The 27,884-nt window shown below is 34.0% G+C and overlaps 1 protein-coding gene across 2 annotated transcripts in view; it reads right to left on the bottom strand.

The window, feature by feature from the left end:
* The window catches only part of LOC135845371 (uncharacterized), a 160,438-nt gene that overhangs the window by 113,770 nt on the left and 18,784 nt on the right, over window positions 1-27,884 (bottom strand). For both annotated transcript variants that reach the window (XR_010558739.1, XM_065363873.1), the window contains exon 2: window positions 21,151-21,201. The gene's annotated coding sequence lies outside the window, so the exon portion shown is untranslated. The remainder of the gene's footprint in view (window positions 1-21,150; window positions 21,202-27,884) is intronic.

Raw genomic sequence — 27,884 nt, 5'->3', positions numbered from 1 at the left:
ATAATAATGCTTTGCCTAAATGTAGGTTATTCTGGGTGCATAAATTATTCAGGCAGTCTTTTGTTTTCAGTGTCATCGCCTCATCAATTTTTTTTTTAAAGATCTGTAGGATTTTCAAGGGCATCATCACCTTATAACAGAGCAATGGAAGTTTCTAATAGGTAAGAGAACTTCTCGATCTCTCAGTCATAATTTGCTTCATTTTTTAGTGTGCGTAGCACACTATTTTTAAATTTTTTTATTAAAGCATCAAGACTTAAAGGGCAACTTATTAACATACACATTTTCGGCAGTCCAATGAAAAAATTTAGGGCTCTATTTTGCAAAGGGTTGAATTTTTCACAACAAACTGAATGAATGAATGAATGAATGAATAGGAATCAAATGATGACCAGCTCTTATTCTGGAAAATGTCATTTCTGGTTAACTCAGAATTCAATTTTTAGCTGTAAAAGTTGATTTTTGTAAAACTTTTGCACATGCTGGGAATTTTTTACTTTTTTACAAGAAGAGTGAAGTTTGAAATAAAAATTAGGAAACTAATTTCGACATTGAACTCGATCCCTGGATTTTTAAAAATCCGATTGAAAATTCGAATTTTTCAACATTTTTAAATTACTATTTTTTGTTTTTTTTTTTTCAAAGTAGGTACTATACCATATTTTCTAATTTCAAACAAAATTCACTCCAACTAGAGATGTGTAGTCTGAAAAGTGAAAAGTGAAAAGAACTTTTCTTTCAATGAAAAGTTGAAAAGAAAAGTTCGTACTTTTCATTTCACTTTTCAGTTTTCACTAAAAAAAAAAAATGGAGTGACCAATCAATTTACCCATCAGAGGACACTGACCTCATTTATGAAGTCAAATACAATCAAGTTTCACTCTCTCCACTCCTCCACCTTTGCAATTAAGCACCCATATAATTGTATTTTGATATATTTCACAACATTTTTTTACAAAACAGAAAAACTCAAAAATGTTAGAGGCTCTAGGAAGGCTCAAAACTACCACTTTTCGATCAAGTAGGTGAAAAAATATGATTTTGTTTTTTTGTGTGTTTTAGATAGGCAAAAAATACATTAATTTGAAGCTTTTACAGAGAGCTTCAAAATGAGACACAAAATTTACTTTTCACACTTTTCAATGAACTTTTCACTTTTCATTTCACTAAAATTACTCTTCTGAAAAGTGCACATCTCCAACTCAAACCACTGAAATTTTGTAAAAAAAAAAAAAAAAAAAAAAAAGATCATCTTAAAAACAAATGCAAAATAATTTGCGAAAAACCTATTTTAAAATATTAAAATAATTTTCACTGCAGCAATCACTCAAACTAAAAAAAAATAAAGAAATAAATTATAGGTAGGTACCTATATTTTGAACAAAAAAAAGTGGTTCATTTTCATACTTTCTAGAAAAAAAAATCTCCTGCAGTCATCTCCAATTTCAAAAGGGGAAAAATTTAATGTGAAATAATTTTGAAAACTGTTATACTTAATTATTTGATGCCTTTTAAAACATTCTAAACCATAAGTAAGTATTACAAAATACAAAAAATACAACCAGAATAATTTTGAAAAACAAAAAATTCTAATTGAATCCAAAAATCCTTGATTTAAACAAAAAATCGCTGCAAGTAGTCCCCCCCCCCCCCCTCCTACTCACTAAAAAAAGTTATAGTTTCGATCACAATTTCAATTCAACATTTTTAAAGAATAAATTTAGTTTGAAACAAAAAAAAATTACGGAAAATGTTTCAAAAATTTCATTAAAAAAAATTTTTTTTATTCCAACGTGATGAATAATTTTTGTTTAAAAAAGTACCTAATACTTGTACATTCAAGTAAAATTGTTTATAAACCATTAAAATTGAATCAGTACTAACTCATTTTTTTCCATCCAACTATTTTGAAAATAAATTTTCAATCTAATTTTTTAAAAACTCAACATGAAATAATTTTAATAATTATCACAAAAAAACGTTTAAAACTTTTTTTTGTTTTAAACGTGTTTTTTTTCAACTCCAATTTCCTAAAAAAACACGTTTTTCATTTTCTTGTTAAAAAAGAAGTGAAATCAAATGAACTGTAGGTATTTTTAGATTTTCATTTTTTTTTATTATTTTGTACTTTGATTTCAATTTTTCAATATTTCTTGAGCCTTGTAGCTATTTTATGACGTCCGTCATATCTTGAAAATTGATGACTGGATAACTGATAGATATGTATTTGAAAAACAGAGCTAAAAAAAACGAATTTGTGTACATAGTTTTAAACAAGAAAAAAAACTGTTTTAAAACAAACAAAAAAACGTTTATTTTTTTGTTTTTTTTAAATACGTTTTTGTACCTACAACTCTGAATAAAATTGAAATTTTGATGGATCAAAATATCAACAAAAAAATGAACAATAAGTAAATTGAATACATTTTTTTTATAATCCTAGTAAAACCAAACATTGCAAAGCTAAATTCAGAAATTTTTTCATTTCATTTTTACAGAATAATTTTTTTTTAATTCACAAATTCATTCAATAAAATTAAAAAAAATTAATTCAAGTGAAATGATTTTTTAAATTGATTTTTTTATTTTATTTTTGTACAATATTTTTCGAAATGAAATTTAAAAAATTTTTGAATTAGAGTAATAAACTCAAAATTTTGATATTATTTATAAAAGTTTATTGACGATGATTCTTTAGAATTGAACAGATGTAAATCTAATTCAAATCACTGTTGAATTAAATGATAAAAGGTTGTGATGAGACGAGAAAAGAGTTAAATTATCACAACTCTACGGTCTTTACTAGTATTTTTCAACTCCTTCGAGGTGAATGATTCATCGTCAAAGTAGGTAGTTGAATGATTGTTATTTAATAACTCGCAGGATAAACAAACCTAATAGTTGTCATCAGCCAAGTATGAAAAATAGTTCCTCCAAGTCGAACTGTATTGTTCATTTGTCATGTTGGTTTTTCGTACTTATTTTTAGTGAAAAAAAATCTGTATTTGAATAGCTTCGGTATCTATCTACGTACCTTCGTACCTTCCTCTTTATATGTACTATAGTATATTACAAGGTGACGAATAGGTAAAAATACGTATATAAATTGTGTATACTCAACGGTGAAGAAACGAATAAGTAAATGTCGTTTGTGTCTATCCGGTCTAGGCAATTATTATGTTTAACAATTACGCAATCTCAGTCAGCTTTGTTTCATTTATGAATCATTAAAAATACTTTTTCAAAAAAAAAAAAAAAAAAAAACATAATGGTTTGTCTGATGAACAATGACGACAATTAAGCATATTATTGGGAAGAACTAATACGTATAGGTACTCGTACAACAACACTACGAAGACTCGATAGGAAGGTAGGTAGGTACTTTGCAAGAATACCTGTACTATTTTGAAATAATGGCACGATGCGAAGAATATAAGACAATTCCTCGTCATCGTATTGTGTAATTGGTCGATGTCGTCGGATTTTTGACCTTATTGAACCATAAAGATGTACTTATGTACTTGCTATACCGAACCTATCATCGATTCGGGTGCTGATTAATTGTCGTACACGTTGCATTTGTTGTTTATTTAGTATTTTTTTGGTGTCGTGTACTTCTACTTATGTACATTACATAGAGAAGGATTTGTTTCTTTTGAGATAGCTTACGATCGTTTGTTTTTACTACATAATTGCTTCTCGGTTTAATATTACGAATTGGAAGATCGTTTTGTTCTCTGGTTCTATTAATTGCCGTGATCTATCGTCTCTCTGTGGTATTTTTTTGTTCTTTTTTTTTGTCAACATTAACATTATACGGTAAATTATAATTAGCACCTTTACCGTTAATACGAACGATAGTTTCATGAACTACTTAGAAGGGCCGATGATCGATATTGCTGCAGTTTGGAATTTCGTATTGTAAATCCTTCCTTTTCATCTCGTCATTTACGCTACGACGAGTTTATTCACCGGTGCGTTTTGATGTAAATTATTATGTGCATAGCACATCGATTCCGTGTTGTATAAGATTTTGGTTGGATCATAGACTTAATATGTAGGAAGGATGGCAGGATTCGCTCTTAATATTCGACATGTGTATATAGCTTACCTTACCTACAATGTCTTATTATCATTCATAACTCGATGCAAACTTGGTATTTACTATTTATACACAAATAACGTGTCAGATTATAATCGTGTTCTTTATTCTTATCAGATGTTGAAAAATAAAAATAATGCACCGTCTCACAGTTTCACACACACACACGTAGCTGTATGTGTATATCGCGTACTTGTAATCTATTAATTCGAAAAATATTATGTAACGTATTAGGCTAGGAAGAAGAATAATTTCTTGAATATTAATGGGGCGTTTTGAGAAGGGAAAAAATTCAATTTCTGATGTGGGATTTGTCTTGCACGTCGTCGTCGTCTTTGTGTATGTAGGTATAGTAATGCACAGAGAGTCATTGCTCAATAAAGTCACGCTGTGAAGTCGGTGTAAGCGATTGCCATCTTGCTTGTGAATCTTAAAGGCCTATAAATTTCTTTATCAGTCATCACGAAAATATTGGCGAGGTCGCGCGAATATATCATACGTAAGCTGAGTGCATTGAGTGTATAGTCTGTAGAGTGTATTTGTAGGTAAGGTGCACAGGTGCTCTTATAGAATCGGAATTGTGAGTTGCATAAGAAGGTGCAGACTTACGAGTTATGAGAATCATTGTTGTAGAGCCAAAATAAAGAATGAGGTGGAGAAAAGTTGTCCTCTGTTTCTACCCCTCCTCCTTGTGTAGATCTATTGAAATTAATGTTCCGAAAATTGAACTTTTTTCAATATAATTTTTCGGTCATCATTGCCAATTTTTAAAAATCAATAAAAAATAAATACGTAGCCCAAAAAATTATTGAATTTTTCCAAATTTTTGAAATTTGCAATAATAAACAAATTGAGACCACTGGATTTTCTAAATAAAGGTTTGAGAAATTGGAAGAGGTTTTTTTTTAATATTCCCTCTATTTCTTAAAAAAAAAAAAAACATGAAAAATGAAGGTGCTTGGGTCAAAAATGTACCAATCTAAATATCTACTGTTTTTCAAAAAAGGAAAAAAATCAGAAGAAAACAGGTTTTCAAACATTTTTAAATGTAATTTATAATTTCTTTTATTTTTTCAACACAAAATCTTGAAAAAACAGTCCTGGGGAAGCTCGTTAATTCAAGTTTTAACATATTTTACTTTTGAAAATTCTTACCCCAATTGGCATAAAAATTTCTGAACAGGGCATAGCTGAACTGAAAGCACCTCTGAAAATTATCACCAGCCAAAATTTTGAGTACTGAAAAGCACTCTTCAATTTTTGGTAGATTTTTGAAAATCAAATTTTTGACCCAAAAATGAGAAAAAGATCAACAGTTTACCAAACTGACCAGAAAAGATAAAATTTAGCATACATCCTGTTCTTGATTCTATACTGTTTCAAGTCTTTCTAGAGCCTCCAGTGACATTTTGAAAATTCCAGTTTCCCATTAAAACGCTATAAAATCTATCCAGATCGTGATATGGTGCCGGTTAGTGACCCACTTGATCGATCACATATAATTTTTTTTTCAAATCGGTGTTTTCCAGTTCGAAACCACAAAGGACGTTAGAACCGGACAGAGCTACCTCAAAAAATCAAGCAAAAATACTTCACCAACCAACATTCAAGATGCTTCAGTTAATACAAAATATTTTTCAATTTTTGGCGAATTTTTGAAAAAATCAAAGAGCCAGAAATTCGTAAAAAACAAAATTTCACCAAATTGACCTGAAAAGATGATGATATTTGGTGGGCTATATGCCTCATTTTCAACACCCCCCCCCCCCCCCATGAATCGATTGCAAAGTGTTTCGAATCCTTTTTAGCAATTTTTTTGAGACTCCAGCAGATTTTTGAAAGTCGAAATTTTCAAAAAATTCTACTAAATGAAGTCGTAGAGCTGGAATTCACTCTATATGTTGGCTAAAGAAGGTTTTCAAGCTGTTTTTGAACCTTTTGCAACTTTTTGGTAATTCCAGTTTTCCCAAAAAAAGAGTCAGGAAATCTGACCAAATTAACTATTAGCTTGTATGCTCCCGTTTCGAACCGGTTAATGCTAAATTTAAAAAATTTCAGGTGCTGAAGTGCATTTTTCAAATTTTGGTGAATTTTTGAAAATCAACTTTAAGCCAAAAATAGAATAAAAAATTCAAAATTTCACGAAATTGGCCCATGAAATCTAAATTTTGTTATAAGGCCTATTTTATTGGACTTATCTGACACGTTTGAAAATGATTTTGAACCATTTTGAGTGGTTCGTGGAGCCTCCAGTAGATTTTAAAAATTTGAAATTTCCACAAAATTTCAACAAAATGAAGTTGGGAAGCTGAAATCTGTTCTACAATCCACATTTCAACGTTCTGACTCTACTAGAATTTGTTTTAAGACGTTCTGGAGCCTCCAGTTGAATTTTGGAAATTTCAGTTTTCCAAGTTGATTTTGTTAGATTTTACTAAGTAATGATTTTTTTTTTTGGAAACTAGAATTTCAAAAATGCTACTGGAGGATTTAAAACGGTTTGAAATCACCTGAAATCGACTCAACATGTCAAAATTTGGGAGTAAATTAAATTTCAGATTTTTTTGCCAAAAAGTGAGAAAACAGCGAATTTTTTCAAATTTTTAATATAGGTAGGTAAGGTACCTAATGATGATGAAGATCTCTGGGAAAAAAATACGAAAGTCAACTTGGAGAAATGACTTATCAAAAAATACCAATTGCGAGCAAACGTGCTCGAGTTAATTTGGACATGATTTTATGACGTGTTTTGGAGAACTAGAATTTCCAAAATACTACTGAAGGCTTCAGAACTGCTTGAAACCACCTTCAGTCTACACTCAGAATATTAAAATTACGGTGAAGAGTGAATTTGAGCATTCCTACTTCGTTTGGTAAACTTTTGCGGAAATTTCAACTTTCAAAAATCTGCTGAAGACTCCAATAATTTCCAAAAAGTCGCTGGAGGCTCCAAAACGACATTGAAATCTACCTGCAATCGACTTGATAGCGAGTTGAAATTGGAGTGCAGCGCGAATTTAGGATTTCCACCTCTGTTGGATAAAATTTCACAAAAATTTCGAGCATTGAAAAATCTGCTGGAGGCTCCAGTAATTTCCAAAAAGTCACTGAGGGCTCCAAAACGATTCGAAACCTACCTTCAGTCGACTTCACGGCGTATTGAAATCATTTTACGGAATAAATTTAGGCTTTCCAGCTGCATTTGGTCAAATTTTGTGGAAATTTCAAGTTTCAAAAATCTGCTGGAGGCTCCAAAACTGCTCAAAACAGTTTGAAACGGTTTTCAATCGATTTGGCAGGTCGAAAATAGGGTATATGCCAAATCTCAGCTTGCTAGGTCAATTTGGTGAAAGTTTGATTTTTAGTGTGCGTAGCACACTATTAGTTATGGTCTGAAAGTGGAAAAATTCTTTGGAACGAATGTTCTCTTAGATGGATGGGCCGATTTTTTTGAAATTTCCATATGTAGATGTGGTATATTGTGAGACATTCAACGCTGTAATTATAATTGCAATTACTCAAGTAGCTTCTTGAGTATTACGAAAATTTGGACCAAAAAAAGAATAATAAGGGGAAAAGGGCCATATCAAAAGCAAAGCCGACAGTATGTAACACCGCAGGGGGTGTAAAATATTTTCTATATAGCGAAGCCGACATCATGCAGTTTTAAAATGTAACACCGCAGTGGTCACAAAATATTTTCTATTGTTCAAGTGGTCACAAAATATTTTCTATTGTTCAATTTTCAAATTTATTTTTCAAAATTGAATAATGGAAAAGATTTTATCAAAGGCGAAGCCGACATCAGTTAAATTTCAAAATTTATGCAACACCACAGGGGTTGTAAAATCTTTTTTATTGCTCAATTTTGAAATTTATTTTTCAAAATTGAACAATGGAAAAGATTTTATCAAAAGCGAAGCCGACATCAGTTTTAAAATTTAACACCACAGGGGTCATAAAATATTCTTATCTGCAGTGTTATCTTTCCTATTGCTCAATTTCAAACATTTCAAATTTGGTTATTTTCTAAAAATTATAAATCAAAGTGATTTGCTGCCTATTGATTTTAAATGACCCTTTGTATTTGCTTATCTGTCTCACCTGATTGTAACACCACAGGGGTTATAAAATTTTCTCTATTGTTCAATTTTGAGAAATGTTTTTAGAACACCTGCAGGTGTTTCATTTACATAAGTTCAGTACCTGGACACCGAAAGCAGGTGGTTACCCTTTCTGAATCAAAATCCACCAGTCATTTGTGATTTTGCAGTGCTCCGAAGAGGTTTTCTCAATACTGTAGGTAGTGCTTTTGGAGTCACATTATGCTTTTGACTCTGGAGCTTTCAGAATAGCATAGTGTATTTGGAATCCCATAAGTTTTTTTTTTAAATCACGTTGTGTTACACTTCTTTTTTAAAATCGCGCTGTGCTTTTTTTTAAAATTTGCGTTGTGCTTTTTTTTAAATCGCGTTGTGCTTTTTTTCAAAATCTCTTAGTGTTTTTTTTCAAATTTGCGTTGTGCCTTTTTTTCAAAATCTCGTGTTTTTTTTTTCAAAATCTTGTAGTGCTTTTTCTCAAATTTCCGTTGTGCTTTTGCGAATTTGCATTGTGCTTTTTTTCAAATTCACATTGTGCTTTTTTTTCAAAATCGCGTTGAGTTACACGCGTTGGGGTTTTTTTTCAAAAACTTGTTGTGCTTTTTTTTTTGCAAATTCACGTTCTGCTTTTTTTTCAAATTTGTAATGTGTTTTTTTTTAAATCGCATTGTGCCTTTTTTCAAAATCATGTGGTGCTTTTTTTTTCAAAATCACGTTGTGCTTTTTTCAAAGCTGTGCTGTTTTTGAAATCGCGTTGTGCTTTCAAAATCAAAATCGCGTTCTGCTTTCGAAATCCAAAATTGTATTGTTTTTTTTTTTTTTTTTTGAAATTGGGTTGTACAGTAAAACCTCGATAAGTGCAACCTTGATAACTGCAAATTCGCGTTAAGTGCAACAAAAATGTAATCCCCGGTCCCTTCAGTCACTTTACCATGTAAATTCACCTTCATAAGTGCAAATGGTAACCTCGATAAGTGCAACAATTTTTCGGCAGTAGAAAGCACTTTCACCTCTATAAGTGCAAGTTGCTGTATGTTTCACCTCTATACGTGCAAAATTACCACTACAATAAAAATTGTAGGCGAATTTAACCTCTATAATTGCAAGTTGCTCTACATTTTGCCTCTATAAGTGCAAAATTACCGAGACAATAGAAATTGTAAGTGAATCTAACCTCTATAAGTGCAAGTTGTTGTACGTTTCACCTGTATAAGTGCAAAATTACGTAGGCAATGGAAATTGCAGGAGAATTAAACCTTTGTGAATTGTTCACCTCGATAAGTGCAAATTGTGAAAAAATAACCTTGCTAAGTGCAAACCTTTCTAAGTGAAAAACTCGATAAGTGCAATAATTTTTCCTGTCCCTTGAGTTTGCACTTATCGAGGTTTTACTGTACTTTTGTAACGAAAGAGGCTACGCACAATGTTACAGCGCATGCGCAGCTGTCTATTTTGTTCTCTCTTTTGGCTTTTTGATTTTCAAAAATTCACCAAAAACTCGAAGCATTTTCAATCGATTTAACTGGTCTAAAATAGGGTATCTACATCAGATTTCAGCCTTCAAAGTCAAGTTGATAAAATTTTATAAGTTTTCCACCCATTTTTGGTCCTTTTGATTTTCAAAATACACTTTTGCGCCTGAAATTTGTCTGATTATGTATTTCTGTATGCTCTATCGATCTGCAGGCTTCGTTCGGTTCAAAAATCTGTATACCAGTTGGGAAACCTGTCTCGTCAGAGATAAGAAAATTTGGCAAATTTTTAGTAATGTTGCAGTTATCTTTGAAAATTTGCCAAAAATTTAAAAGTCAGTGTGATCGACTGAAGACTAGAATTTTTTGAAATATTGCCAAAACCGCAAATAATAATAAGTAATAATATTTAGTGTCAAGTGTGGAGTTCCTTGATAGGTACACGAAAAAATGATGTTTCATCGTAATACTATATCGCATAGGAAATAGTGCATGTACCTATGTATGCAGATGCAGCGTCATAAATTCATACCAAATCGTCTACCGCAGGTAGGTAAGGTACATTTGACAGATAGAAAAAACTCACGACATTCTTCACCTATATTCGAGGGCAAATTATTTTAATAAACCGAGTGAGTAATGCTTGCATAATTTTATCAATGATTTTCTATCTTGAAAAAGATCTACATAGGTATGTGAAATTCTATCTCAAATTTAAAAATACTGCATCCCAATTTTTCACACAGAGCTTCAAAATTTTCAGAAATTTTCCACTTCCACGCAGATAAATACTAGACCAACTCGAACCCCAAATTAAATTACTTACACCTACGACATTTAGAATACTTATCACTCCATGACCTTAGTGGTCAGGTGTCAAAAGCATCCTCACATAATGTAATTAGCTATTTACTTATGTAATTAGAATCCCTTTGTTTTACAAAAAGAAAAAAAAACTAAAATTAAAAATAAACCAATCTACGACACATCGCTGGCTTAAATCGATAAACAGCAAAGCTTTAAAATTTTTTCACAGACGACCTTCGTGCTTTCAAATCACCTAGAAATTCGACAACACGAGCATGTGAAAAATTAACATTATTACGCAACATCGTATAAACAAATAGTTAGCAAAGCTATTATAAGCAGCTACTTAACAGCCAAGTCCTCGAAATCGATCATGACCATACAATTTATGATACACAAGTCTGAAAATACGTATACTTGATCTTTAGAGTTGTAAATACGCGAAGGAAAAAAAAAACAACACTACATGCACTCGTTATGCAAAGTTACCACCAGCTGCGGAAAAAAGGTGAACAGAAAGTGAATGTTTGAATTACATACCGAGGAAGAGATGGTATAAGAAGAAAAAAAAAACTTCATTAACAAATATGAAACCGATCATAAGTAAGGTAAATAGATATGTCAAGGTTAGGTAGGTACAAGACCATACAGTATACAGTGCTTCAATTTAGCAGCATTTGCCCCCAGAGATAAAAATCTTCCTAATCGATAAATTTCAACGTCGATGGCGAATACAATCGAGTGAAAAAGCTGGCAAAATGTTTAATGATGAGATAACGTTAATAATGTAACGAGCGACTGCGACTCTGCGACTTGCGAGTCTCGAGCAATCGTGAGAATTATGGTTTGGCGAACGACGACGATGAGCGAAATCACATAGTGTAAAGTAGTTTTCTATCTAACGCTAATTGGCTGCTGAACTAAAGAGAATCGCATAAAATAAGAAGCACATCGCGTACCCGCAGCACAGCAAAAAAAAAAGGTAACTTACACAAGCAATGATACAATCTCATCGCTCGGTTAATACAACTAGAGGTATAACTGGCTACTTGCATCACAGCCTACCTCTACTACGTCTCCCTTCTGTGTGCACTTATTGCTGCGGCGAACGCTGAGCTGTGAGTTGGGTGACAATTAACATGAGCACGGATTCCTAATAAATTACGATTTTATTGCTTTATAGGTACAGATGAGGTAGCTCTTTTGCAGCGACAAATTCGCTGCTGGACTAATTTCGTCGCGACCATGTTGAAACATCATCACGTCGATATGACCACCCGTGAATTTTTTCGACATTGTCGCACACTCGCTGACTCGATCGCAGCAGAAGAGCAACGGTACCCAAGAAGAGCTATAGGCTCAACACATCCATGTCACAACATGGCCAACATGCAACATCATATCTCTAAACCGCTATATTATAAGCCGTCCGAGTGGCCTGTTTAAATCTTCGTTATTAAAAACGTGGAGGAGAAGAAGAGGAGGAAAAATCTATAATCTTTAGGACAGAAATCAACTCTTCGAGACGACAAGTTCTCATCGCAAAGATGGAGAATTTGCACTGATGTCTCGATAACCGGGCGCGATAGATACGCGTACACGCATCGAATTCCAGCCCCATTATTCGCACATCGACACGTAAATCGGTAGATTTTTCACGGCTAATTTTTTTCCACGCAATGCAGCGTGATACCGTTAAAAAAGTGACATTTGACGGTTGAACAACCGTGTATCTTTCGATGCTCGTGGTATTGAAAATACCTCTGTTTTAATAGCTCGTTTTGCATATCTGGTCAATGTGTGTTTGTGTTTATATTTTGGTCGAAAAATCTCATCGAGGGGATCTTTCGAGAAGTCTGCCCGTGGATTTAAACATGGTTGAGATTTATGTTTTGAAAATCTCGTAAAATAAATTTCAGCTGCACAAATTGGTGATTTGATTTTTGAGTCCATTATTTCTGGCAATTGAAGTTTTTTTCAAAAAAAAATAATAAAAATATGTATCTACCTATTTTATTTTGTAAAAATGATGAAAATTGGTGCTAAAATTAATATCAACTCTCTCGAATCGAATTTCGCCATTTTAGAAAATTCTGAGGCCTCAAGCGTGATTTTCAATTTCTCCAGAAGGCTAGGAAATTAATTTGGGCAGCTAAAAATTGAGCTGTGACTCGTTCTCAACCTATTTAACTAGTTTATCCAGATTTGGTTCGATTTCCAGGCCCTCAAAAGTGCGTTTTTTGACTTACATATTTGTGAAGAAAAAATTTTAAAATTTTCAGTTTGTCAAGAAATTTATTAAATTTACACGAATGAGTGTATATTGTTTGAAAACAACCCTACAAATTCGATTTTCACATTTTTGAGTCGTTCTGGAGCCTCCAGCGCGATTTTCGATTTCTCCAGTTTTGAAATTTCTCCAGAAGGCGAGAAAATTTATTTGGGCAGGTAAAAATTGAGTTGTGACTCGATCGCAACCTATTTAACTAGTTTATCCAGATTTTAGTTCGATTTCCAGGCTCTTAAAACTGCGTTTTTTGACCAGCATATTTATGAAGAAAAAAATCTAAAATTTTCAGTTTGAAGAGAAATTTTCTGAATTCACACGAATGAGTGTATGTTGTTTAAAAATAACTCTACAAATTCGATTTTCACATTTTTGAGTCATTCTGGAGCCTCCAGCGTGATTTTCGATTTCTCCAGAATTTCGAAATTTTTCCAGGAGGCGTGGAAATTAATTCGAGCCGCTAAAAATTGAGTTGTGTGACTCATTCTCAACATATTTAACGATTTTATCCACATTTGGTTTGATTTTCAGGCTCTCAAGTGCCTTTTATGACCAGCATAATAAAGTAAAAAAAAATCAAAAAATCTAAAATTTCCAGTTTGAGGGGAAAATTTTTGAAATTTGCGCGAATTGCTATGTCGTTGTCTAAAATGAACCTCAGAAATTCAATTTTCATATTTTTGAGTGATTCTGGAGCCTCCAGCGCGATTTTCGATTCCTCCAGAATTTCGAAATTTCCTCAAAAGGCGTGCAAAATGGGTTTTGGGAAGTCAAAAATTGAGCTGTGCCTGATTCTCGATCTATTTAACGAGTTTATTCACCTTTTGGTTCGATTTACAAACCCTCAAAGTAGGTACGTTTTTTTGACTTGCATATTTTGTGAAGAAAAAAAATTCAAAAAATCTAAAATTTCCAGTTGGTGGAGAAATTTTTGTAAATTTACACGAATGAGTGTATCTTGTCTGAAAACAACCCCACGAATTCGATTTTCACATTTTCGAGTCATTCTGGAGCCTCCAGCGTGATTTTTGATTTCTCCAGAATTTCGAAATTTTTCCAGGAGACGTGAAAATTAATTTGGGCTGGTAAAAATTGAGTTGTGAGTCATTCATGATCTATTCAACGAGTTTATCTTCATTTGGTTCAATTTCCAGGATCTCAAATGTGTTTTTTTTGACCAGCATAATGAAGCAAAATAGTCAAAAAATCTAAAGTTTGCAGTTTGTGGGGAAATTTTTGAAATTTACACGAATTCTTGTATCATGTCTGAAAACAACCCCACGAATTCAATTTTCACATTTTTGAGTCATTCTGGAGCCTCCAGCAAGATTTTCGATTTCTCCAGAATTTCGAGATTTCTCCAGAAGGCGTGGAAATTAATTTGGGCTGGTAAAATTTGAGTTGTGAGTCATTCATGATCTATTCAACGAGTTTATCTTCATTTGGTTCGATTTCCAGGCTATAAAATGTGTTTTTTTTTTTTTTGATCAGCATAATGAAGCAAAAAAGTCAAAAAATTTGAAATTTTCTGTTGGTGGAGAAATTTTTTAAATTTGCACGAATAAGTGTATCTTGTCTGAAAACAACCCCACGAATTCAATTTTCACATTTTTGAGTCATTCTGGAGCCTCCAGCGAGATTTTCGATTTCTCCAGTATTTCGAAATTTCTCCAGAAGGCGTGGAAATTAATTTGGGCTGGTAAAAATTGAGTTGTGAGTCATTCATGATCTATTCAACGAGTTTATCTTCATTTGGTTCGATTTCCAGGCTATAAAATGTGTTTTTTTTTTTTTGATCAGCATAATGAAGCAAAAAAGTCAAAAAATTTGAAATTTTCTGTTGGTGGAGAAATTTTTTAAATTTGCACGAATAAGTGTATCTTGTCTGAAAACAACCCCACGAATTCAATTTTCACATTTTTGAGTCATTCTGGAGCCTCCAGCGAGATTTTCGATTTCTCCAGAATTTCGAAATTTCTCCAGAAGGCGTGGAACTTAATTTGGGCTGGTAAAAATTGAGTTGTGAGTCATTCATGATCTATTCAACGAGTTTATCTTCATTTGGTTCGATTTCCAGGCTATAAAATGTGTTTTTTTTTTGATCAGCATAATGAAGCAAAAAAGTCAAAAAATTTGAAATTTTCTGTTGGTGGAGAAATTTTTTTAAATTTGCACGGATAAGTGTATCTTGTCTTAAAACAACCCCACGAATTCAATTTTCACATTTTTGAGTCATTCTGGAGCCTCCAGCGAGATTTTCGATTTCTCCAGTATTTCTAAATTTCTCCAGAAGGCGTGGAAATTAATTTGGGCTGGTAAAAATTGAGTTGTGAGTCATTCATGATCTATTCAACGAGTTTATCTTCATTTGGTTCGATTTCCAGGCTATAAAATGTGTTTTTTTTTGACCAGCATAATGAAGCAAAAAAGTCAAAAAATTTGAAATTTTCTGTTGGTGGAGAAATTTTTTAAATTTGCACGAATAAGTGTATCTTGTCTGAAAACAACCCCACAAATTCAATTTTCACATTTTTGAGCCATTCTGGAGCCTCCAGCGAGATTTTCGATTTCTCCAGAATTTTGAAATTTCTCCAGGAGGCGTGAAAATTAATTTGGGCTGGTAAAAATTGAGTTATGAGTCATTCTTGATCTATTTGACGAGTTTATCTTCATTTGGTTCGATTTCCAGGCTCTCAAATGCGTTTTTTTTGACCAGCATAATAAAGAAAAAAAGTCAAAAAATCTGAAATTTTCGTTTGGTGGAGACATTTTTTAAATTTACACGAATGAGTGTATCTTGTCTGAAAACAACCTCAAGAATTAAATTTTCACATTTTTAAGTCATTCTGGAGCCTCCAGCGCGATTTTCGATTTCTCCAGAATTTCCGAAATTTCTCCAGGAAATATGGAAATTGATTTGAGCAGGTAAAAATTGAGTTGTGACTCATTCTTGACCTATTTAACGAATTTATCTTCATTTGGTTCGATTTCCAGGCCCTCGAATGCGTTTTTTTAAACCAGCATAATATGAAGAAAAAAAATTCAAAAAATCTGAAATTTACAGTTTGTGGGGAAATTTTTGAAATTTACACGAATGCGTGTATCATGTCTGATAACAACCCCACGAATTCAATTTTCACATTTTTGAATCATTCTGGAGCCTCCAGCATGATTTTAGATTTCTCCAGAATTTTCAAATTTCTCCAGAAGGCGTGGAAATTAATTTGGGCAAGTAAAAATTGAGTTGTGACTCATTCTTGATCTATTTAACGAGTTTATCTTCATTTGGTTCGATTTCCGGGTCCTCAAGTGCGTTTTTTTGACTAGCATAATGAAGAAAAAAAATCAAAAAATCTAAAATTTTCAGTTGGTGGGGAAATTTTTGAAATTTACACGAATTCTTGTATTGTTTCTAAACACAACCCCACGTTTCGGATTTTCAAATTTTTGAGTCATTTTGGAGCCTTCAGCGCGATTTTCGATTTCTCCAGAATTTCAAAATTTCTCCAGGAAACTTGGAAATTATTTTGAGGAGGTAAAAATTGATTTATGAGTAATTCTCGATCTATTTAACGAGTTTATCCACATTTGGTTCGATTTCCAGGCCCTTGAGTGCGTTTTTGACTTGCATATTCGTGAAGAAAAAAATTCAATAAATCTAATATTTTCAATTATTGTAGAATTTTTTTGCAATTTGCACGAATTGATATAATGTTGTCTAAAAACAACATCAAGAATTCGATTTTAACATTTTTTTTAGTCATTGTGGAGCCTCCAGCGCGATTTTCGATTTCTCCAGAATTTTAAAATTTCCCCAAAATGCCTGAGAATTTGTTTGGGCAGCCAAAAATTGAGCTGTGGCTCATTCTCGATCTGTATTTAACGAGTTGTCTCAGGTCTGGGTGCAAAGTATGATTTGTACACCTGTGTCTGTGTGTAGGATACAGCAAATTCCTTTTTGAAACTTCCTGTTCGGATGTTCAAGTGTAACATGAATTATATATCTTTGACATGCTACTGTCTGTAGAATGTACAGATCTTCGAATAACTACACCATAACGTAGGTACGCTGTTGATTAAATTTTGGGTAGAATTGATCGCAGTCTGCATTAAATTATACGACATATTACAAACACCAAAGCAGCTTCATGCACTTGATGTGTTGATGGGTTCGTTGAATTGTAAACGATCGTCGATCGAAGAATCCAACAATACACCGACTCGCAAGTCGCAAATGAAATCGATTGGCATCCTGTTAGCATTTCCCAATACTGAACCAATATCGTATCGTATATTACCACTTGGGTATGAACTGCTGTAGGTATCTCTGTCTGCGTAGAAAGCTGGCATGGCATATGTTTATGGAATGCAACAAGTGGCCCAACTCGTTGAATATTTTGCACTATCACGTTTATTATTATTGTTCAGCATGCAGCGATATTTGTCGCCAGCTTATCACCTCCAGAGTCATGGTACATAAAGTGGAATTGGAACATGCGATTGTATACGTATAAGAGGCGACAAACATGGAGCATTTTCATGCCAGACCTTCACGTGATAACGCATTCAATTATATCGAGGAATAGGTATTCTATTCAGATGCACTTGATCGGGAGAAAATATTCGCAAGATGGATGCTGCAATGCTGATATTTGTACCTATTTTTTACCTAGCTGTACCTACGAATAGGTATTCTTCATAAATTCATTACTCTTATCTATACTCGTTGCAGTATTCATGCTTGGTTGAAAATTCATCAATCATGTAACCAGGATGTAGCCAACTCGAATTTTTCAATTTTATTTTTATTTTAGCAAATTACCCGGCTGTGGTGATTAATGGTTTCGCAAATCTACCTACTCGTATAAGAAGGAACCTTACGTACATCGAGGTTCAGTTTCTGCTACTTTGATAGATCTCTTCATTACAATACTAACTCGCGATGAATTTGTTGTACCTACGTACAGAATGAACATGTATGGTAGAAAATGATTATTTACAAAGTCGTTACTTTACTTGGTAGGTAGTATGTCGAACATACTATACGGATGATTTCAATTTTAGAAAACGCTCATCGTCGATCGTCGCTCGTAACTTTTACCAACAGCTCGAGCTCGATGCTCGAAGCTTTAGCAACGTTTCACCGATCACCGTGCAGTGCGATTAACACCGCTTGGAAAAAATATATACCATCGAATATTAATAAATCACCCGGTATCGAAGAATTATACCTACCTATACGAGGCGATTACGTCGTAATAATTTTAATCGCGAAAGAGAAATTTATGTGCGTCGAAATGGTGCTTATTTAATGGCGAGAAGATGAAATAGGCCGATAATCGAAGATGTATAATTCATTTAAACCGCGCGGTTAAGGTTAAAATAAAAGCTTATTCGACTACCGCGTTTTATGCCCTGCCCAGGTATCTACGCCATTTTTTTCAATATGGAATCGTGTATGGGAATCCCTCCCCCCACCAAAATTTCAGCTACCCTGATTGAATTTTGAACTTTTGGCGATGTTTTGAGACTTGAAATTTACCATTTTCGATGATTTATGCTTTCAACTCCTGCGAACAAAATTTTGCCTTTTTTGGTCATTCTGAAGCCTCCAGCACGGTTATGGATTTCTGCTGGATTTTAAAATTTTCTGCTAGACGTTGAAATTGATTTGGACTACTAAAAACTTGCAAATTAAAAATTTTTCCCACGAATAGATTTTTTGTTGTTTTTTTTTCCTTACAAGAAAATTTACTTATAGGTACTTTTGTTTTCTTGTAACAATAAATTACAAAACTGAAATTGAAACTGAGATTTAGAAAAAGAGGAAAACTAAAACTGAAACTGGAACTGAAAAAATTGAAAACTAGAAATGAAAAAATTAAAAATGAAGTTTTCATTTTTTTTCATTTTTTTCAGCCCCTAACATTTTCTGACCCTGGAATAGGTCAAATAGGGTTAGAAGGCTGAAACCTGCAAAATACACTCAAGTGCCTTTTACAGGTCTTAGCCTTTCAAACCCATTTGATTTGACCCCCTATCCAGGTAAAAAAAGTGGATTTTTTAGCTATTTTCAAGGTTTTTTTTTGAACTTTTAGAACAACCTGTAGCTCCTGCAAATTGACCTAGAGGGTCCAAATTTTCACAGTGTATTGGGAGGATGTATCTCAAGTGCATTTTGCAGGTTTCAGCCTTCCAAGCCCATTTTACTTCCTTCCAGAGTCTTTGTAAGAGCTACAGAGTGCTCTGAAAATCAACTTTTCTCACCCTGAAGAGGGGTCAAATGGGTTTGGAAGACTGAAACCTGCAAAAGGCACTTGTGGAACATCCTCCCAATGTACTGTGAAAATTTGGACCCTCTAGGTCAATTTGTAGAGGCTGTAGGCTTTCATAAATGTCGAAAAACACTTAAAATAGCCAATAAAATCCACTTTTTTGACCCTGGAAAGAGGTCAAATAGGGTTAGAAGGATGAAACCTGTAAAATACGCTCAAGTGCCTTTTGCAGGTTTCAGCCTTCCAAACCCATGTGACCCCTCTCTAGGGTGAGAAAAGTGGATTTTTCAGCTATTTTCAATTTTTTTTTTCAACTTTTAGAACACCCTGTAGCTCCTACAAATTGACCTAAAGGATCCAAATTTTCTCAGTGCATTGGGAGGATGTACCCCAAGTGCCTTTTGCAGGTTTCAGCCTTCCAAACCCATTTGACTTCCTTCCAGAGTCTTTGTAGGAGCTACAGGGTGCTCTTAAAGTTGAAAAAAAAAAAACTTGAAAATAGCTGAAAAATCCACTTTTCTTACCCTGGAAAGGGGTCAAATGGGTTTGGAAGGCTAAAACCTGCAAAAGGCACTTGTGGTACATCCTCCCAATGTACTGTGAAAATTTGGACCGCCTAGGTCAATTTGTAGGGGCTGTAGGCTTTCCTAAAGGCCGAAAAACATGTAAAATGGCCAAAAAATCCACTTTTTTGACCCTGGAGAAAGGTCAAATAGGGGTAGAAAGTTGAAACCTGCAAAAAGCACTTTGGGTACATCCTCCCAATGTACTGTGAAAATTTGGACGTTCTGGGTCAATTTGGGGAGGCTGTAGGCTTTCCTAAAGGTCGAAAAACATGTAAAATAGCCAATAAAATCCACTTTTTTGACCCTGGAAAGAGTTCAAATAGGGTTAGAAGATTGAAGCCTGCAAAATACACTCAAGTGGCGCCATCCCATTGTATGCAGGACATGGGGGCTCCTTAGGTCAATTTTAAGAGTGGGGTGGGGTCAAAAATAAGGTCAAAATCAGGTTTTTTCCACCTTAAATGGAGTGGGGGTGACCTAGGAATTTGAAATTTGGATATGTTGTTTACAATGGCGGTACTCACCAATGGTATGAATTTGGACCCTTTTCATCAATTTGGGGCCAAATTATGCTTCTCCAAAAAAATGACCTTTCTGTAATTTTCAACTTTGACCCTCCAAACTGCAGGGATCAATTCTAGCTTCCAAGAGAACCTCATTCCTCAAGTTTGACTCTATTTGATCAATTAGAGCAGGCTCCAGGTCATAAAATGTAAAAATCACCATTGTGCTGAAACTTATAAATTAAAAACTTAGCCCATTTTTTACAAAAATTTGGCTAAAAAACATGAAAACTATTCACCAAAAATACCAATGATTTAAAAGAGTTACTTAGATAAGTAATGTACATATAGGCCAATTTTTTTCAAATTTCGCAACCCCCCCCCCTCAACCCAAAACAATTGAAAATATTGCATTTTTTCCAAATTCTTGAAATTTTAACAACAGATTTTCTTAAAGCAATGTATCGCAATTTTCTCCATAATTATTTTTCACTCTCGGACAAAAAAAATAACAAAGTGTGAAAAGTTTTGAAAAAAATCCTGGAAAATGCAAACCATTCCCTGATAATTGAAGGAAAATAAAAATAATTCTGAATAATGAGAGAAGTATCATCAAAAAATCATTTTTGAAAGTTTCCCATTGTTTTAGTGGGCTAATTTGACAAATCCCCCCCCCCCTCAACCATGAAAACACACCCATGTCAAAATTATCGGAAAATTTGGTCAGGAACTTGATAGGACTTTTTCCTTTTCAGAGGCTAATGTTACACGGAACAAGATTTTTGGATAGACCTCTCCCTCTCCCCTCTCCCCTCCCCTCCCCTCCAAAAAACCCACCTGTACCAAAATTATGGAAAAATCATCAACAGGAATGAATGAGAATTCAGAAACAATGATTAACAATTTCTGTTTTCAAAAAATCTGTGCCTATTGAGGGAAAATGACCATTGTAAGATAAAGTTTTGAGAAACTGTCCAATCACACTAACCATTAGATAGGTACATCAACATTCAAAACAAATTCAGTATTATAGCTTACCTTGCCCCGTCAAATAACTACTGTTTTTCTTGAATCTTCAGCTCAATAAATCTGTAATCAGAATAAACAAAATAATATAAGATAAATTATACCCAGCGAAACGTTGAAATGATAGTAAAGAGTACATTTTATCCACTTAAGCATTAAGCACTTGACATAATGATACTCATTTGTTACACGATTGTGTTTATTCATACAACAACATATACCTAGAGATACTCGATAGACAAAGCGAGGATCATTACCTAATGTACACAGCGCAAAACAGATACAATTGCGGCAATCAAATATCAAGATTCACTCATCACATTGTAGTCTACTATGCTTCTAGTAGGTATGCTTCTAGTACACCAGCAGCAGCCAACATTACAAATTGATAACGCATGAATACAAACAATAGACGAAAAAATAAAGAATCTAATAACGTGCGATTCATAATACAGAACGCAAGTCACCGGTTCATCTCACTTACCATCTTGGTAGTACAAATTCGTTTTTTACAAATCGTTTATTTAAAAGTGATGTAGCCTCTATGCCACGAGAGTATACCTATACCATAAGAATAAAAATAGATCAATATATCTATTGAATATACTTTACTATACCATAGTAGCCCTACTTCTGATGGCTTACTTTCCACCAATCGTTACATAAAAACTGAACAAATCGCGTTACATTTTTTATTAATAATATATACAAACGACGACAATAGATAGAGCGAATTACTCGCGAAAAAATGCATGATTTCAATAGGACATCGTGAGCATACAGTGTACGTAGTAGGTACGTACTACGTACATTACAAGCACGCAAAATGTACAAGGCAATGCAAGGTTACTTACTATATAAACAGACATGACAGCGAAGAGCATCTCTTCTGCTCGTCACGACTGAACAAGATGTTCTAATGTTCCGCGATCGTGATGAGTCCCAATCATTTACAACAGTACGATCTACCCAGCTCTTAGTAGGTATAAACATGATTCTTGTATTAGTTCAAATAACAATGAATACAGCATTTGAATAAAAGAATGCCGAAGATTTATTAAACCGCAATTTTTATCTAAATTGGACACGAGATAATTTTTTTTTGACGAACGTGAATGGAACGACAATAGGCACAGCTTCGCATCGATGTATCAAAGTATAGGTACCTATAGGGCTCGTGAAAATGATCTTTTTTAGATAACTTGCCTTCGTACTGGTTGAACTTGCCAGGCTAGATGAAAATATGCCTACTTCAGGTCACCTTATCGTGTATCAAGGTGATCTTCAAATTTTTAGATGTGAGTTTACAACGTTGGTGAAGACTGAGAGGTTTTTTCTCTCTCTGTTTCATTCAAGGATGGAACAATTTCATAACCGAATGTATCAAAATCTAGTATCTTGGTAGTGTAATAATACATTCAAGGGTAAGTAGATAACTCCTAGGTACATACTACATACACATGTGTTTGGTGGATATTTTTACTGATAGCTCATTCATATTTTTGTCTGTAATACCTATATTTTTTGAACGATGATGATGAATGAATTTTATGAGTGAGGAGATAAGGTTAGGTTAGCTACATCTAAAAAAGGAAGTATGAACCGTAGAAGATCCCCGAGCATTCCAGATGAGGAATAGAATGGGATGGCTCAAATATCAGAAGGTAGAGCACAATCCAGGTGGTATGAAGAGTGGAGGAAGTCTCGTGGACAAGGAATCTGTTCTCAATCTTAAACAATATACTTGGTATGAGATGAAATATTGATACAAAGGAAATCCATATCGTTGAAATATACAAAAAAATTGAAATTCAAAAGGAATTGATTTTCAAAATTTTTTTTTACTATATTATGCTAACTAACTGTAATTAATTAGCGAAATAGACAAATTTTTAAGATTAGAAATTAGAATACATAGCGGATATTTCAGCCAAAACCTCTGATTTATTGTTTAGGTAAGTCCACAGCTTGTAAAAAGTTCATTTAAATCATTAATTTACCACTTCACATGTTTCTCCCCAAAAGGTAGTCAGAAAAGAAAAAAAAGACTGGTGGTATGACTGGTCCAAAAAATAGAAGTATAGTTGCAGGGCTGTACACCAATGGCTTCAAACCCGTATCCCTACCTGTACCCGAATACCCGAACAAAAATCCATAAATTTCTGTATATACCCATATCCGAAAAAATGAAACAAGGAATACCTGTAACTGCACCCATACCCGAACCCATACCTGTACCCGTACCCATACCCGATAAAACTGTTTTGAACCCAATACCCGATAGATCAGGTATTTTTTCAGGTATTTCATCAAAAAATGAAGAAAATCCCATATCCATACCCGTACCTACACCTGTACCCTGCACGGTGTAGTTGAAAGTTATCTGTGTTAGTTGTGTGTTGAGTGTGGTAAGCTACAAAATATAACTCATCCAAAAGCAGTTATTAGCCGAATGATTATTCTAACCTAACTTGTAGTTGTTAAAATAACTACACAGTCTGCGATTATACCGCGTTCTTATTGGAAATGTAATGTTCGATTCTGTCTTATCTGTTTGATGAGTCACCAAAATGTATTAATGAGACACTGGAGAACCAAAGGTGGTTAACGTATGGTTATTAACCTAACTTACCACTGGTTGCGAGCGCTGACAAAACTAACTAGTAACTACAGTTAGTAACCTGTAGTTAGCTTAGCCGATAGCTCCGGCGGTTATCCAGCTATTTTAACTACACCGTGCAGGACTATGCTAGGTACAGGGTGCCCAGAAATATCAGGTACCCCTAAAAAAGTTTTCTGCCAAATACTTTGGTTGGTCACAGTGAATGATAATAATGATAGCACAGGATTGGTTGTTGGACTGGAGAGATAACATTCCACCAATCATATGCATCTATTTCACGTTTCCAACCTATATTTTTAATGATAAACTTTCTTTAGGGTACCCGATATTTCTGGGCACCCTGTATACAGCCCTGCCTAGCTATATTTGATTTTATTGTTTTGTGATTGGTTGAAAAATGTGACTGAGGTTATGACCACAGAAATTAATTCAATCATTCTCAATATCAATGAAGAAATCATAAACCCAGCTAATGCCAGAATAATTTAGACTTCAATCCCCAAAAAATAACCAGCATGGGTGCAAGAATCTGAAACAACAAGGGGTAGTGAGCCCCATACGCTTTGTCAAATTCACTTGATACTTAGACCAGAATCGACAACTAAGCACTCAACTACTCGACAATTTGACTTCTCAATTCTCAACTCTCAATTCACACATCTCATCCAAGTATTGAACTCACAAGCTCAATTTGTCCCATCTCCAGTCTCAAAATTTGCACTTTAGTCAGATATTCTTGTAAACGCAACCTCAATCATCCTGAACCAGCATTAAAATTAAAATCGACTAATTTTGAATTCTTCAGTCATTGTCCAATCCATCAACAAACCAATTCAAAATCAATGCATTGATTCTTTTTCCTGTATCAAATCACGGCTCCTCTGAGGTGGGAGGGGGAGAGGAGTTGAAGTCACCATGTAAGTGTTCTTCTTCCTTATTGGGCATTATTGTTGAAGAAAACACCAGAATGTACTCCTGGCCCTTGGAACCTTTGTTGACAGTCTGGTGACTTTTTGGTGAATTCTGGTGACTTCTTGGTGACAGATTCACCAAGGATTCACCGGGTTTCAATCTTGTTATCAATATAGTGAATTAATGATCAACTAATCACCCAAATGTCCCCACAGCACTTGAAATTTTTCCAACTTTCTGGTGACTTCTTTTTGAATTTTGGTGAATTCTGGTGACTTCAGGGTGGCAGATTCACCAAGGAGTTACCATGTGAGTTTTGGTATTTCTGATGGCAAATTATTGGTGAAGCAATCATCAGAATGTACCTAAGCACTCTTGGCCCTTGAAACATTTTTTCTGACAGTGTGGTGAGTTCTTGGAGAATTCTGTTGAATTCTGGTGACTTCATGGTGAATGATTCACCAAGGATGTGGGCTTCACTGCTTCAGTCCTTTGTATGGCAAAATAATGTTCAAGTACCTAATCATCATAATATCCTCATGGCCCGGGGAAATTTGTTTGGCATTCTGGTTATTCCATAGTAAATTCTGGTGAGTTTTGGTGACTTCATGGTGAATGATTCACCAAGAAGTCACCATGTGGGTTTTAGTAGGTATTTCTCATGGCGAATTGATGTTCAACTAATCACCAGAATATCTCCACAGCACTTGAAAATTCTTGCTACAGTCTTGTAAAACTCCTTGGTGAATTCTGGTGACTTCTTGGTGAGTCTGTCACCATTCACCAAGAATTCACCTTGTGAGTTTTTGTTTTTTTTATACAGTGGTTGCCGCTTATTATCATTGCGGTTATTAGAATAATTCGCTTAATAGAATGGAAAGTCGTTGGAACGGAACGGTTGTATCTTTTTACATTGAATGATTTTCGCTTTATGCGATAATCGAAGGTGAATAAATCCGGTTAATGGAATGGAAAATTTTTCAAAAAGCAACAAAAATCAATGAAATAGGCATATTTTTTGTCAACAAAAGAACCAAACAAACAAAAAGTCTCGTTTTTAACCAAATAATTTTAAAAAATCTCACATTTTCAACAAAAATTGCAAAAAAATCTTGCTTTTTGGTAAAATTTGTTCAAAAGTCTTGCATCATCAGAGTGTGAGGTGATGAGAGTTTTTACCAGTAGGTTGAATGATTATCATTGCCAAAAGTTGCAAAAAAAAAAGTGTTGTTCTTTTACCTAAAAAAATGCAAAAAATCTATCTTTTCGAAAAAACTTACAAAAAAGTGTCATTTCTTTGCCAATAATTCACTTAATTGCCACATTTTTGATTTTTGAATAAAATTCTCCCAATAGTTTTGCTAAAGATTTTCACTTTTTTTCAAAAATTATCAAAAGCCTCGTATATTTTTCAGAAATTCCCGAAAAGTACCATTTTTTTGCCAATAAAGTTCTGTTTTTTGCTAAAAATTGTCATTCTTGCTTTTCAACCAAAATTTCCCACCTTTTTATACGTTTTTAGGTACCATTATTAAATGTACAGCATACAAGTTTAATAAATCGTATTTTTTTGATTCTTCGTTTATTAGAATTATTCGCTTAATAGAATAGCAACCACTCCGTCCCAACCCGATTCTATTAAGCGGCAACTACTGTAGCAAAATACCAGTTAAGAAATCACCAGAATGTAATTCGGTCTCATAAAACATTTTTTGACAGTCTGGTGACTTCTTGGTGGATTCTGGTGAATTCTGGTGATGTCTTGGTGACAGATTCACCAAGGAGTCACCTTGTGAGTTTTCCTCTTCTTTATGGTGAATTATTGATTAAAAAGTCGCCAGAATGCAGGTACATTCCTGGTCCTTGAAACATTTTTTGACTGCTTGGTGACTTCTTGGTGACAGACTCACCAAGGAGTCACCTTATCCTCCTCCTCCACACAATTAGGAAACATATGACACATGACCATTTATCTCATTGACTGAAAATTTTAAGAAGGCAAATCAAATGCTACTCTGGATCCCATGAACTTGAAAATTGAAATTTCGTGTAAGGGATTTCCCAATTTTACACCTTTAACAAATCGTTTTTCATTTGCTGATTGATAATACGAGTAAGGTATTCAGATTTCAGACTAGGATGAAACTTGTAAACATGATAGGCATACCTACTGTTCAAACGATGTATTTCATGGTACTCCATTGTACTTGTATCATGACACCCAAATATAATTCTCGAGTTGACATCAATTCGCCAGTCACTCAGCAACTATTTGTAGGTCTAGGTGCCTGTCGTATTCATATTTTTTTCCACGTTCCCATTAATTTTTCTCATTTTCCTATCAGTAAATTTTTTCCACGGCTACATTCGCTCTTAAATTATTCATCTCGAGTGCATTGTTTCTCTTCATCATCGCTTGTTCGCATCAACTTGAAAAAAAAATAAATTTTAAAAAAATTCTGGAAAAAATCTCGACTAAAATTTTTTTCCAGATTACCTATGTCTAGGTACGCGTTTCACCGCGAGAGGTTTCCGCTAAATTGAGTAGATATACCGAATAGGCTAATTCGTTGTATCAAGGCGAAGGTCATGTTAAATTGCCAACACGCATGAAATGGCACGTGACTTAATTCTTTAATAAGATTATTTTTGTCTGTTTTTGTTTGGACGAATGAAACATTGAAACTCGTTACCCACAAGAAAATAGCTATAGAGACAGAGAAGGTTCAACGTATATAAATATTTTTGTCGAGTGCTTAATTTGGGTGATTAATCTGATGACTAGGAATTTATCAAAGTTGAAAGATTCATAATGTGACTTCTTAATTTAAAAAATTTTTAGAGTTGGATGTCACATTACTGGAATAAATCACAAAAAATCAGTACAAAAGTTTATGGGAGGAAGTTGAGTGTACCTGAAGTGAATTTTTCAAGTTTACATTACTGACTGAAATTTTAAGATGATTACGAATAAAAAAATGATACTACTGAAAATCATGCAAAAATATACTTATCATCAAATAAAATTTCACGTGCTTGAGTGCATTTTTGGTTTTTAAAATTTGTGAGCCAAAAATGAAAGGAAAAATCAAAATTTTAACAAAATATATAGAAATTTGGGAAATATCCTATTTTCGATCTATCAAATCGTTTGGAAACAGTTTAGAATAATTTTGAGAAATTCTGGAGCCTCCAACAGATTTTTTGCAAG

The sequence above is a fragment of the Planococcus citri genome, chromosome 4, assembly GCF_950023065.1.
Source record: "Planococcus citri chromosome 4, ihPlaCitr1.1, whole genome shotgun sequence".
Taxonomy (NCBI): domain Eukaryota; kingdom Metazoa; phylum Arthropoda; class Insecta; order Hemiptera; family Pseudococcidae; genus Planococcus; species Planococcus citri.
This window is presented reverse-complemented; position numbering and strand designations above follow the sequence as displayed.